Source organism: Mobula hypostoma, chromosome 11 (assembly GCF_963921235.1).
Source record: "Mobula hypostoma chromosome 11, sMobHyp1.1, whole genome shotgun sequence".
NCBI classification, from domain to species: Eukaryota; Metazoa; Chordata; class Chondrichthyes; order Myliobatiformes; family Myliobatidae; genus Mobula; species Mobula hypostoma.
The window spans coordinates 79251437-79265124 of record NC_086107.1 but is presented as its reverse complement, the minus strand read 5'-3'; the positions used below and the strand labels follow the sequence as shown (position 1 = coordinate 79265124).

Here is a 13688-nt window from a genome sequence, read left to right as displayed (position 1 = left end):
GCTTTGACACTGCAGTTCAAGGCAGGCTTCCCTGAATGCAGTCAAGATGAACAATTACTGGAAGTTGGAGAAATCGATGTTCATGCCATCAGGTTGGAGACTACCCAGATGGAATATAAGGTCTTCCTCCTCCAACCTGATTGTGGGTTCATCATGGTTGTAGAGTAGATCATGGACTGACATGTCAGAATGGGAACGGGAAGTAGAATTGAAATGGGTGGCGACCAGGAGATCCTGCTATTTCTGGTGGACGGAGTGTAGGCGCTCAGCGAAGTGATCTCCCAATCATTGTTGGGTCTCACCGATATATAGGAGGCCACATCGAGAGCACCAGATAAAGTAGATGACTCCAACAGACGCCTCTCCTATTTGTCCTGGAGACCATATGGAACTATCCTTGAAGAAGAGGAGGAAATTGGGGTACCCGAGAGATGGGACTGAATGGAGAGTTGGTGTCCCAGAGTGCTGGTCAGGTAGGGATATCACTGAGTGGGATATGATGAAGATGGGATGCCTTAGTGACTGAAGAGATGGGGGAGGGTGAAGGAGGTGTGTGGAAGGCCCACTTGGGCCAGGAGAAGTGTATTAGGAATGTGGAAAGGTGATCACAGATGGTTGGGTGAAATGGGTGACACAGACAGGTGTGGGAGTGGGGAGGGGAGAGGAATCACAGACACAAGTTCAGGAGGAGTGATAGGCATTCCAGAAGCAGGAGTGAGGGGGAATGGTGCATCCCAGAGGCAGGTGTAGGAAAGAGAATGGTATTTTTCCAGTGATGGGTTGAAGAACATTGGTGGAGTGGGGTGGAAGAGAGTCCCTGAGATGGGGGCATGGAGGGGTATCTCAGGGACGCGGGCAATGGTCATCTCAGAGACAGGAGGGGGAGGGTATCCAGAGATGGAATTGGAGTTGATTGGAAGAGGAAGGGTAGTATTTCATTCTGGGTAGGGAAGGGTTGCTCTGGAAGCAAGAAGGGTGTACGAAGAGTGTCAAACATGTGGAGATGAGTGTGGGGATGTGGGGAATGAAGATCAGAGTGCGGACTGTTCCCGTGATGGGATGGGATCATCCCAAAGATCGGATGGGAGAAGGAGGATATGGGTCGTCTAGAAATGGTGGGTTTATAGGAGGGAGGATGGTGTGTCCTAAAGTCTATGCTGAAGCGGATTCTCCGATATGGGGAAGTGGAAGGGGAAAGGGAGTGTCCCAGATCGAATGGTGTCCCATGAATGAGTGGAGATGGTGTGGGGAAAAGCATGACATCCCAGAGACAGACGTGATAGGATGATGGGGTGGGGGAAAGGCGGTGGCTCTGCAGAGGTGGAGTTGATATCACAGAGATGCTCTGGGAAAGAGGGTGTTCCAGAGATCTAATGGGGTGCGGGAAGCAGCTGTGGAAGAGGCAACACTGTGGAAAGCGGGTCACCCAGAGATGGGAGAAGGGGAGATATGTACAGGGAATTGAAGGGGTAAGAGATTGAGTCTCAGAGAAATGGACAGAGAGTCTAGCACAGTGATAGGGGGATGGGGACAGATGAGATCCAATGGCCTGTGGGGCAGTGAGGGGGAGAAGAGCCAACTCAGGGACAGGAAATTGGGAAGGGGAGGCTCAGAGACTGGTAAGGAGGAGTGACCCGGAGACTGAGGGAGGAAGGAGACGCAACGATGAGGGGAGAGGGAAAGAGAAGATCCAGAAAATAGGGAAGGGGGAATGAGGAGATCCAGAGATGAGGGAACAGAAAAGGAGGAGAACAGAGATGAGGGAAGGGGTGCAACCAACAGATGGGAGTGGAAGGACAATAGGAGATCTGGAGATGTAAGTGAGTGGGGAAGGGGAGAAGCAGTAACGAGTGGGAAAGGGTGACTCTAGAGAGAGGAAAGGGGACAACATAGAGGAGGGAGGTATGGGGGAAAGTGGTGATCCAGATACAGGTGGGTGGGGTGATCCAGAAACTTCGGCGGTGGGGGAAAGATGGTGACCCAGAGATGGGATAGGAGGTGGGGATAAGAGCGTGACCTTGAGTGGGGGCTGGGAAATTTGGTGACCCAAGGACAGAGGATGAGGGGTGAAGCTGCGTCCAAGGAATGGGCTATCAGAGATGGTAAGGGGTGAGCCAAAGATGGGAGGGGTGAGTGGGATTTAGAAGAGGGAAGTGGTGAGTCAGTGATGGAAATAGTGCGATTGGAGAAAGGGTGAGACCTAGAGATGCAAAGGGTGGGGAAAGGGAGGGTATGTCTCAGACTGAGCAGAGGAATGGGTTGATCAACAGATGGGGGAGGGAGGAAGGGAGTGATCTAGTGAAGGAGGGGGTGGTAAACTGGTGACAGAAACATCGGAAGAATGGAGGCAGTCTAGAGACGGGTGGTGAGAGGAAAGTGAGAGACCCAGAGAAGGGACAGGGGAGAAGAGTGTGGAGTGATCAAAGGACTGGTGTGAGGGGTGTCCCAGAGACTGGGTATGGGGGTGTGGGTGACACTGAGATGGCGAGGGGTGGGCAAATGGAAGACCTAGAGAGCTCGTCTTGGCCTGAAATATCGACTGTTTATTGTCCACCATAGGCATTGCCTGAGTTCCTCCAGCACTTTGTGTGTAGTTTTGTTGGTTATTACCGCCTGTAAGAATGTATCATGATAGATTACATGTACTCTGTGCATAAGAATTCAATGAACAGAAACACAGGCAGGGATCAGAGGGGCAGAATGACCTTTACTGTACATTGAGTGAGCTGAGAGTCAGTAAGAACCTGAGATACAAGATTTTAAAAATAACTTATTCATTGATGACAGATCTACCATATTTAAATTCAGTCCAATTAAAGACTAATGTCATCAGAACAAACCCCGTCTCATGTTCAGTGACCAGGGTTCAGTTCCAGGTGTGATGAACAGCAGCAATAACTACAGAATCTGACAACAGTCACAATTGAACTGGCAACTTGATTCACCAAACGTGATAGTTAAAAACTGAATGTTGAGTTATTTAAACTCCCTCCCCTTTGTGAACTTGCTGGTGTTTGAACAGTTGGGTTGATGGAGTAAACCTCTTTATTTACACAGGACAGGTGCGTGCAGCCTCTCAGAGTGAACTTGCTATTGCCGCACAAAGTGGGATCCCTGAGTGAATCCCTTCCCACACTCTGAGCAGGTGTATGATCCCTCCCCAGTGTATCATAATGTGGGAGAAATGAGTGAATCCCATCCCACACATGGAGCAAATGAACGGACTCATCCCAGTGTGAACTCACTGGTGTGTCTGCAGGTGGCATGACCAAAGAAATTCCACCACATACAAAGAGCAGGCGAGTGGCCTCTCTCCACCGTCACCTCTCTGATGTGTCAGTTGCTCAATTGACTGAGTGAATCCCATCCCACATTCAGAGCAGGTGAATGTCCTCTCCCTGGTTTGAATTTTCTGATGTGATTGTTTGGACAACTGAATGAATCCACCACCACAGTCAGAACAGGGACACTGATCTCTGTGGCACAAACTCCATGATGCATCTTCAGTCTGGATGACTGGCTTTGATGTGCTTCCCTCAGAAAGGCAACTGGGTTCCAGGTGATGCTTTCTGAGATGTTATTGAAATTCTGAGATTTATGGATTGGACTGTCGTTCAAACTAGCTGTAGTTCATATTGGCCTCTTTCAGTTCAATTTTATTTTCAAGTTCTTGCCCTTTCTTTCTTTCTTGTTGCCGATTGGCGGCCTGGAGGTTTGGGGTTTGATGTTCTCGTTGCCTGTGGGCGATCTGTTAGTTTTTGTGGAGGGTTTGGGGTTTGCGAGCCTTGGTTTCTTTTTTCTTTTTGTGTCGGGGGGAGGGCTACATGTCTTTTCCTTCAACTACTTCTATGTTTTTTCTGTATTTTATGACTAAAGGAGAAGATAAATCCCAGAGTTGTATTCTGCATATACTTTGATAATGAAACGAACCTTTGACTGAGTTCATCCTACTCACCTAGCAAGGGAATTGCCTCGCCACAGTGTGAACTCGCTGGTGTTTCTGCAGGTTGGAACACTGAATATACCACTTCCCACACACAAAGCACAGAGCAGGTGACAGAAATCTCCCCACTGCGGACTCATCGGTGTGTCTGCAGGCTGGATGAATAACTGAATCCCTTCCCACACTCAGAACAGGTGAGCTCTCTAGTGCATAATCATGTGAGATGATGTAGTGAATCTCTCCCACGCTTCAAGCAGTTGAGCATCTGATCTCTGGTGAAGTTATGCTGAAGTGTTCTCAGGGCCCTGGATCCAATGGGTTTCAATGAGAAGTTAAAACAGAAAACTTCATTTCAGATACAAAGCAGATGACAAACAAGAGAAAATTTGCAGATGCTGGATATCTGAGCAACACACACATAATGCTCGAGGAACTCAAAAGGCCAGGCAACATCAAAGCAGATGCATGTTTCAAGCAGGGATAACATGTGCATGCTTTATGAATGATGAACAACTAATATACTGCTGTTAGAAAGGAAATATCTGTTCACTCCTTCAATAACTTGGAGAAATTTTACACAATTTTTCTACAGGTTGTTTATCCAAAACTCATCCCTACACTGAACGTGTCCGTGTTCTCCTTTTATGACTAGTATGGTATCTATCTAAATGCTATCTCACATCTCGGAGGCCACATTCAAACATTCATGGTATTCCAGTGCTGGTGAACTGATAGTCAGAGCAGAACTGATGAGCTGTTGTGTTTGAGATTACCATACACAAATGCTTTGCCTTTGTCTCTACAAAGTTTAAAAAATTATTAATGTGTGAAGAACAGTGTATTTCATGAGACAGTTTTAGTCTCCAAGGTGGTGTCTAACATCTCTCCATTACAGTGAGGCACACAAGCTAAGAGAACAAATCCTCAACTTCAGTTGATCACAGTTCAGGCATCTGGACTCAGCGTCAAATTGCCTGACCGTCTACCTGTCTGTATCATGATGGGACAATCCTGCCCATCATTGATCTGTGATTTGGCTCAGTGTGTATCTGTCCATTCCTAGAGCCAGATATCATTTTTGAGCAGGATGAAAATCGCTTTTTTAAATTTTGGAAGGGACCCTTATTTCATTCTTTACAGTAAATAAAATAAGAGGGGTATCTATTTTTATTAATTCTACAATCCTCTTTGTTCATTTAAATACTGCTACTGATTTAATTGGAAGATATTTAATTGTCACTGGTTTGTTACGTGGTCAAAAGGTGGCTTTGGTGTGTGTATATGCACCTAATATAGATAGTCCTGAATTTTTTTAAGAAGCTATTTTCTGTATTGCTGAATTTAAATGAATATAAGTTGATTATGGGCGGTGACTTTAACTGCTGTCTCAATCCCTTATTGCGGAAATTAAAAAAGGATGGTGGTATGGCTTTGCCTAACTTTAGAATGTACTATTGGACAATTAATATTCAATATATTACTTCTTGGATTCACAATTTAGATATACATGAATGTCCTTCATGGTTGGATTTGGAGGAAAACTCAGTGAAAGGATTCTCTTTGGCCTCTTTACTGGGAGCTCCTCTTCCTTTTTTGTTTTCTAAGATTGGTAGACAAGATTTTAATCCCATTATTAAACATAGATTAAGAATTTGGTTTCAATTTTGTCGATTTTTTGAGTTAAATAATTTTGTTCTTTCAAGTAATATCCATTTCAATTATTTTTTAAAACCATCAATTTTGGATAAGGCTTTTTTAATTTGGAAAACCAAGGGAATAATAACTTTTTCAGATTTGTTTTTAGGGGACTGTTTAATGTCTTTTTCTCAGTTAGTGGATAAATATGATTTATCTAATGTACACTTCTTTAGATTTTACAAATTCGGGATTTTTTTACATGGTTTGTTGACAAATTAGCCGTCTGCTTATCCACCTAATATGACTACTTGTTGAAGATCATGTTGAACTTATTTAAAAAGTACTTGGCTGAGTAGCATTGCCTGTGAGCTAACTACCTCTTGAAGACCATGCTGAGCTTATTTAAGATAGATTTTCTCTGTTGAGACGCTCTCTTTTGGTTTAAACCATTTCAAAAAGGGTTGATAGCTATAATCTATAAACAGTTATTGAACTCACGAATGATATCTAATGGTAAAATTAAATGTGCTTGGGAATCGGAATTTCAAGAGTCATTTTCAGATAATCAATGGAGTAAAATTTTTTATTTGGTTAACAGCTCACCTATTTGTGCCCATCATTCTTTGATACAGTTCAAGGTAGTGCATCAGGCCCATACGTCAAAGGATAAACTAGCGCGTATTTTCTCCCATATCAATCCTATTTGTGACAGATGTAATACTGAGCTGGCCACTTTAACTCATATGTATTGGTCTTGTATAAAGCTAGATAACTTTTGGAGAGATGTTTTTAAAATACTATCCAAAGTTTTGGATTTGGATCTACAACCTAATTTGCTTATTGCAATTTTTGGGATTATCCCATCAGAAGCGAGAAATATTCCTGTTTCCGCTCAACGTATGATAGCCTCTTCAACCTTACTGGCTTGGAGAGCCATATTATTGAAGTGGAAGGATTCTAATCCCCCTACGGTCTTTTATGGGCTTTCCGCCATTATGTCCTGTTTAAGTTTAGAGAAAATAAAAAGTTGAACACTTGATACATCCTTTAAATTTGAACAAATCTAGCGACCTTTTATCCAATATTTTCATTTAATTTGATTTATTACTCTTTCAATCTTTTCTTCCCGAAGCTTTAGATTTGATCAGAAAGTCCTTTTTTCTTTTTTTTGGTTGTATCCTCAAAATGGACTGCCCAGTCCCTTTTTATCATTTTTGTTTTTTTTAATACAGTGTAGTGGGTTTTTTCCCTCTTCATTCAAAACTCAATGTTTTTTTTTCTTTTCTCTTCATAAACTGATAAGAGAATTGTTTTCATTTTTTTATTATATATTTTTTACTAGTTTAATAATATCTATGATTTTGACAATGTCTTTCTTAATCTCGGTTTATATTGTTACTGATATATATATTTGAGATAATTCTCCTCATGATTGTATTTATGCTCCTTTTAAATTAATAAAAAGATTAATAAAGAAAGACTTTAGAGTACAGTGGTGTTATTATAACAACCCCTTCCTTTGGAAGGAGTGAAAATGACCCATAACATGGAAATGGACAGGGAATAAGGTGGTTAACTACTAATGTTATTCTCCCTTGGCCCAGAGATTTGAGGGGCAAAGAACAGGTCAGACATAACTGCAGTCAGCTTGTCTTCTTCAGTCTGCAGAAAGTCATGTAGGAAATTCAAAGGAAACCTCTACACCCATTGAGTGGGGACTGCTTGGAACCAATCACCACAGGGAAAGTGAGAGGTGAACAGCAGGGAAGGATTTAAAAGGACTGACATGGAACAGAAATACTGGTAGGGACCAGCTGGGCAGAGCTGACTCCCTACCTGGGTGTATTGCAGATTCACTAAGTACCTGAGACAGAGTTTAAAATAGAAACAATTTATTTGTCACAGATCCAGAATATTAAACTACAATCCCATTAAAGGTGAACATTGGCAGAATAAACTCCTTAAGTCCAGTGATTAGGGTGCAGAACTGGGTGTGATGAACAACAGCAATAATTAGAGTTTAATACTAACAGTAAATAGTGAACTCGCCTCTGGATTCAGTAACTGTGATGGTTGAACATCCAGCATGCAGCCTGTTTAAACTTTTTCCCCAGTGTGAACTCCATAGTGTTTCCGAAGGTGGGATGACTGACTGAACCCCTTCCCACATTCAGAGCAGGTGAACGGCCTCTCCCCAGTGTGAACTCGCTGATGTACCTTAACTTGAAATGACCAAGTGAATCTCTTCCCACAGTATGAGCAGGCGAATGGCCTCTCTCCAGTGTGAACTCGCTGATGTAGCTTCAGTTGAGATGACCGAGTAAATCCTTTCCCACAGTCTGAGCAAGTGAATGGTTTCTCCCCAGTGTGAACTCGGTAGTGGTTCAGAAGTTGGGATGACTGGCTGAATCCCTTCCCACATTCAGAGCAGGTGAACGGCCTCTCACCAGTGTGAACACGTTGATGTACTTTAACTAGAAATGACCTAGTGAATCCCTTCCCACAGTCTGAGCAGGTAAATGGTCTCTCCCCAGTGTGAACTCGCTGATGTACCTTCAGTTGAGATGACCCAGTGAATCTCTTCCCACAGTCTGAGCAGGTGAACGGCCTCTCCCCAGTGTGAACTGACTGGTGTGCCAGTAGATAGGATGACCGAGTGAATCCCTTCCCACATTCAGAGCAGGTGAATGGCCTCTCCCCAGTGTGAACTCGCTGATGTACCTTGAGTTCAAATGACCCAGTGAATCGCTTCCCGCAGTCTGAGCAGGTGAATGGCCTCTCTCCAGTGTGAACTGACTGGTGTTGTAACAGTTCATTTGACCGAATAAATCCCTTCCCACATTCAGAGCAGGTGAACGGCCTCTCCCCAGTGTGGATTCGCTGGTGTACCTTCAATTGAGATGAAGCAGTGAATCCCTTCCCACATTCTGAGCAGGTGAATGGCCACTGCCCTGTGTGAACTGACTGGTGTGCCAGTAATTGGGATGACTGAGTGAATCCCTTCCCACAGTCGGAGCAGGTGAATGGCCTCTCCCCAGTGTGAACCCGCTGGTGTACTAATAGCTCAGATGATCCAATGAATCCCATCCCACACACGGAACAGGTGAATGGCCTCTCCCCAGTGTGAACTCGCCTGTGTCTCAGTATGCTGGATAAGCGTGCGAATGCCTTCCCACAGTCAGAGCAGGTGTATGGCCTCTCACCAGTGTGAATACGCTGGTGTACCTTCAGTTGAGATGAGTGAGTGAATCCCTTCCCACAGTCTGAGCAAGTGAACAGATACTCCCCAATGTGAACTGACTGGTGTGCCAATAGGTTATATGATCGAGTGAATCCCTTCCCACATTCTGAGCAGGTGAATGGTCTCTCCCCAGTATGAACTGACTGGTGTCTCCATAGACTGGATGAATGAGAGAATCCCTTCCCACAGTCTGAGCACGTGAACGGACTCTCCCCAATGTGAACTGACTGGTGTGACTGCAGGTGGGATGACTCAGGAAATGCCTTCTCAGAGTCTGAGCAGGTGAATGGCATCTCCATACTGTGAACTGACTGGTGTACCAATCAGACAGATGACCGACTGAATCCCTTCCCACAGTCTGAACAGCTGAATGGCCTCTCCCCAATGTGTAGTCACTTGTGTGTCAGCAGATCAGATGACCCAGTGAATCTCTTCCCACATGGAATAATTGAAGTTTCTGTGAGTTGACTGGTTTGTGTGAGGATCAGCTGAGTGAGTGAATCTCTTTTTACACAAGTGAACAGACTCTCACTGCTGTGAATTTTCTGATGTGTCGTCAGCTTGGATGACTGAATGAATTGTTTCCTGCAGACAGAACAGGTGAACCATCTCACCACGGTATGAACTTGCTGATGTATCTTTAAACTGGATGACTGAGTAGATCCTGTCCCACACAAAAAAGCAAGTGAATGGCCTCTCTCTTCTATAAATTTACTGGTGTGTCAGGATCTCGCTGAGTGAGAGAATTCCACACTGAGAGATGAAGAATGATGTCTCTCTGCTATCAGTTCTCCAGCAATTCATCAAGTCGGATGTCAGACATAGGAATCCCTTGTCCAGTCAATGCAGTTGAAGAATTGATCTCTAGTGAACAAATGCTGATGTGTTCTTGGCACCCCGGTTCCACTGGATTCACTGAGTTAAAAGAGAAGACTTCATTTCAGACACAAAGCACCTTTCCAGCTGGGATGAGATACTTCTTCATCTCCTAGGATCAACAACAGATATATTGGTGTTACAAAGGAAATATCTGGTCACTCCATCAATATTGGACAGAGGCAGCAAAACTGATGTCTTGTTCTGATTGAGATCCCTGTACTCAAGAGTCAATGTGTAGTGTGACTGCTTGCAAGGGCAAGCTGATGATAGGACAAAGCAAAATTGCAGTCAATGGGATGGGTTGAAATGTTAAACAGGGTCAAAATCGAAAAGGGGGTTGAATACGGGACTGAAGGGGGTATATTTGAATGCGCAGCATACGGAATAAGGTCTATGAATTTATAGCGCAGTCAGATTGACAGGTATGATGTGGGCATCACTGAATTATAGCTGAAAGAAGATTATGGTTGAGAGCTTAACATCGAAGGATATGCATTGTATCAAAAGGACAAGCAGATAGGGAGAGGGAGTGGTGTGACTTGATAAAAAAATTAAATTTTTAGAAAGAGGTGACGAAGATTCAAAGTGCAGAATTGTTGTGGGTAGAGCTAAGGAACTGCAAGAGTAAAAAGACCTCAATGGGAGTTACATACAGACCCCCAAACAGTAGTAAAGATGAGGTCTAAAAATTACAACAGGGGATAGAAAATGCACGCCAAAATGGCAATGTTACGATAGTTATGGGGAACTTTAATGTACAGGTAGATTGGTAAAATCAGTTTGGTGCTGGATCCCATGAGTGGGATTTTGTGGAATGCCCACAAAATGGCTTTTTAAGTGCAGATTGAACCCACTAGGGATCAGTTGTTCTGGATTTTGTGTTGTATAATGATCTAGAATTGATTTGAGAGCCTAAAGAACCCTAAGGAAACAGTGATCATAATATGATATAATTCACCCTACAATTTGAGGAGAAGCTAAAGTCAGATGTATCAGTATTACAGTGGAGAAAGGGGAATTAGAGGCATGAGAGAGGAACTGGTAAAAATTGATTGGAATGGGAACACAAGCAGGGACAACAGCAGAACAGCAATGGCTGGAGTTTCTGGGAGCGATATGGAAGGCACGGCACAGATTCATCCCAAAGAAGTATTCTAAAGGCAGGATGATGGAACCATAGCTGACAAGAGAAGTCAAAGTCAACATAAAAACCAAAGAGAGGGCATATAATAGAGCAAAATTTAGAGGATTGGAAAGCTTTTAAAAATCAACAGAAAGCAACTAAGAAAGTCATGATGAAAAATAAATTGGAAGACAAATGGAAGCTAGCCTGTAATATTGAGGATATGAAAAGATCCTTCAGATATATATAAAAGAAAGGTGAGAGTAGATATTGGACTACTAGAAAATAATGCTGCAGAGGTGGCACAGGAGGTCAAAGAAATGGTGGGAGAGAGGTTAGGTTGCAACTTTATAAAACTCTGGTTAGGCCACATCTGGAGTATTGTATAGTTAAGAAGGATATTGAAGCTTTGGAAATGGTGCAGAAGAGGTTTACCAAGATGCTACCTGGTTGAGAGGGCATGTGTTATCATGAGAGACAGGATAAACTTGGGTTGCTTTCTTTGTTGTGTCAGAAGCTGAGGGGAGATTTGATAGAGGTTTATAAGATTATGAGAGGTATAGATAGAGTAGACAGGGAATATCTGTTTCCCAGGGTTGAAATGTCTACCCTGCGTGCATTGAACACGAGAAGGGGTAGGTTCAAAGGGGAGTGTTTTTTTTTTACTCAGTGAATGCCTGGAATGCGCCACCTGGTATGGTGGTAAAGGCAAATAAATTAGAGGCTTTTAAGAGACATTTGGATGGGCACACGAACGCAAGGAAGATGGAGGGATACGGACATTATGTAGGTAGGAGAGATTTATGTTTGGGTTTGGTTCTTTAGCTGGTTCGGCACAACATCGTGCACTATGCTGTACTGTTCTATGTTCTAACAGAATAAATATTTTGTATCAGTCTTCATTGTGCAGTATGACACTGGCAGTATGCTGGAAGTTCGAGTGTTGCAGTGGCAGAAGTGAGTGAAGCTGCCATTACTAGGGAGAAGCAACACACACAAAATGCTGAAGGAACTCAGAAGGCCAGGCCCCATCTATGGAGAAGAGTGCAGTCAACATTTTGGGACAAGACTATTCAGCAGGACATCTGCAGATTTTCTCTTGTGATTGGATTACGAGGGAGAAGGTGCTTAGGAAGCCGAAGGGTCTAAAGGTAGGTAAGTCACCTGGACCTGATGGTCTACATCCAAGGGTTCTGAAAGATATTGGTGAAGAGATTGTGAAGGCATCAGTAATAATCTTTCAAGAATCAATTGATTCTGGCATGGTTCCACAGGACTGGAAAATTGCAAATGTCAATGTCACTCCACTTTTCAAAAAGGGAGAGAGGCAGAAGAAAGGAAACTACAGTCCAGTTAGTCTGACCTCAGTGGTTGGGAAGATGTTGGCAGTCGATTATTAAGGATGATGTCTCAGGGTTCTTGGAAGCAACATGGCTTCCTCAAGGGAAAATCCTGCCAGACAAATCTTTTGGAATTCTTTCAAGAAATAGCAAGAAGGAGAGACGAAGGAGGATCGGTTGATTTTCTGAACTTGGATTTTCATAAGGCTTTTGACATGGTGCCACACGAGTCTGCTTAACAAGCTGTGACCCCATGATATTACAGGAAAGATTCTAGCATGGATAAATAAATGGTTGATTGGCAGAGGCAAAGAGTGGGAATAAAGGGAGCCTTTTCTGGTTGGCTGCCAGTGACTAGTGGTGTTCCACATAGGGTGTGTGGGACCAGTTCTTTTTACTTTATATGTCAATGATATGGATGATGGGATTTATGGTTTTGTGGCACAGTTTGTGGATGATACAAAGATAGGTGGAGAGGCAGGTAGTATTGAGGAAGCACAGAGACAACAGAAGGACTTAGATTAGGAGAATGGGCAAAGTAGTGGCAGATTGAATACACTGTCAGAACTGTATGGTCATGCACTTAGGTAGAAGAAATAATAGTGCAGACTATTTTCCAACTAGAGACAAGTTTTCAGAAGTCTGAGATACAAAGGGACTTGGGAGTCCTTGTGCAGGATTCCCTCAAGGTTAAGTTGCAGGTTGAGTCCGTGGTAAGGCAAAAAATGTGATGTTAGCATTCATTTCGAGAGGATTAGAATATAAAAGCAAGGATGTAACGTTGAGGCTTTATAAGGCATCGGTGAGTATTAAGAGCAGTTTTGGGCCCTTATCTAAGAAAGGATGTGCTGGAATTGGAGAGGGGTCAAGGGAGCTTGACAAAAATGATGTGTGTGTTGTTTGACAAAAATGATTCCAGGATTGAAAGGTTTGCCATATGAAGAACGTTTGATGGCTCTGCGCCTTTATTCACTGTAAGTCAGAAGAATGAGGGATGACCCCATCGAAACCTATCGAATGGTGAAAGGCCTCGATACAGAGAATGCGGAAAGGATGTTTCCTATGGTGAGGGAGTCTGAGATCAGAGGACACGGACTCAGAATAGGGAGGAGATTTTAGACCGGAGATGACGAGGAATTTCTTTGGCCAGAGAGTGGTGAATCTGTGGAATTCGTTGCCACAGGCAGCTGTGGAGGCCAAGTCATTGGGTATATTTAAGGCAGAGATTGATAGATTCTTGATTAGTCTGGGCATGAAGGGATACGGGGAGAAGGCAGGAGACCGGGGCTGAGAGGAAAATTCTGCTCCTATGGTACACAAATTCTTTGTCACTTCTAAGCTGTAAAGAGTTACAAAAGACATCAAAAGGGGAAAGGACCGAGACGGTGGGTCCAGACATAACAATTGTCCTTCAGTCGGGGTGTGGACGCCGGAACCCACTCCTACCTGCTGCCAATCCGCCTCAGCCTGGTGCCCACTGAGCGCATGCGCGATGTCCGGGCACCACGGGGACCCCTTACGCAT

At 43.7% G+C, this 13688-nt stretch overlaps 1 pseudogene; it reads right to left on the bottom strand.

The window, feature by feature from the left end:
- LOC134353484 (zinc finger protein 850-like) overlaps positions 1-13652 on the bottom strand; it is a 45926-nt pseudogene extending 32274 nt beyond the window's left edge.
- Positions 13653-13688: the final 36 nt, after the last annotated feature.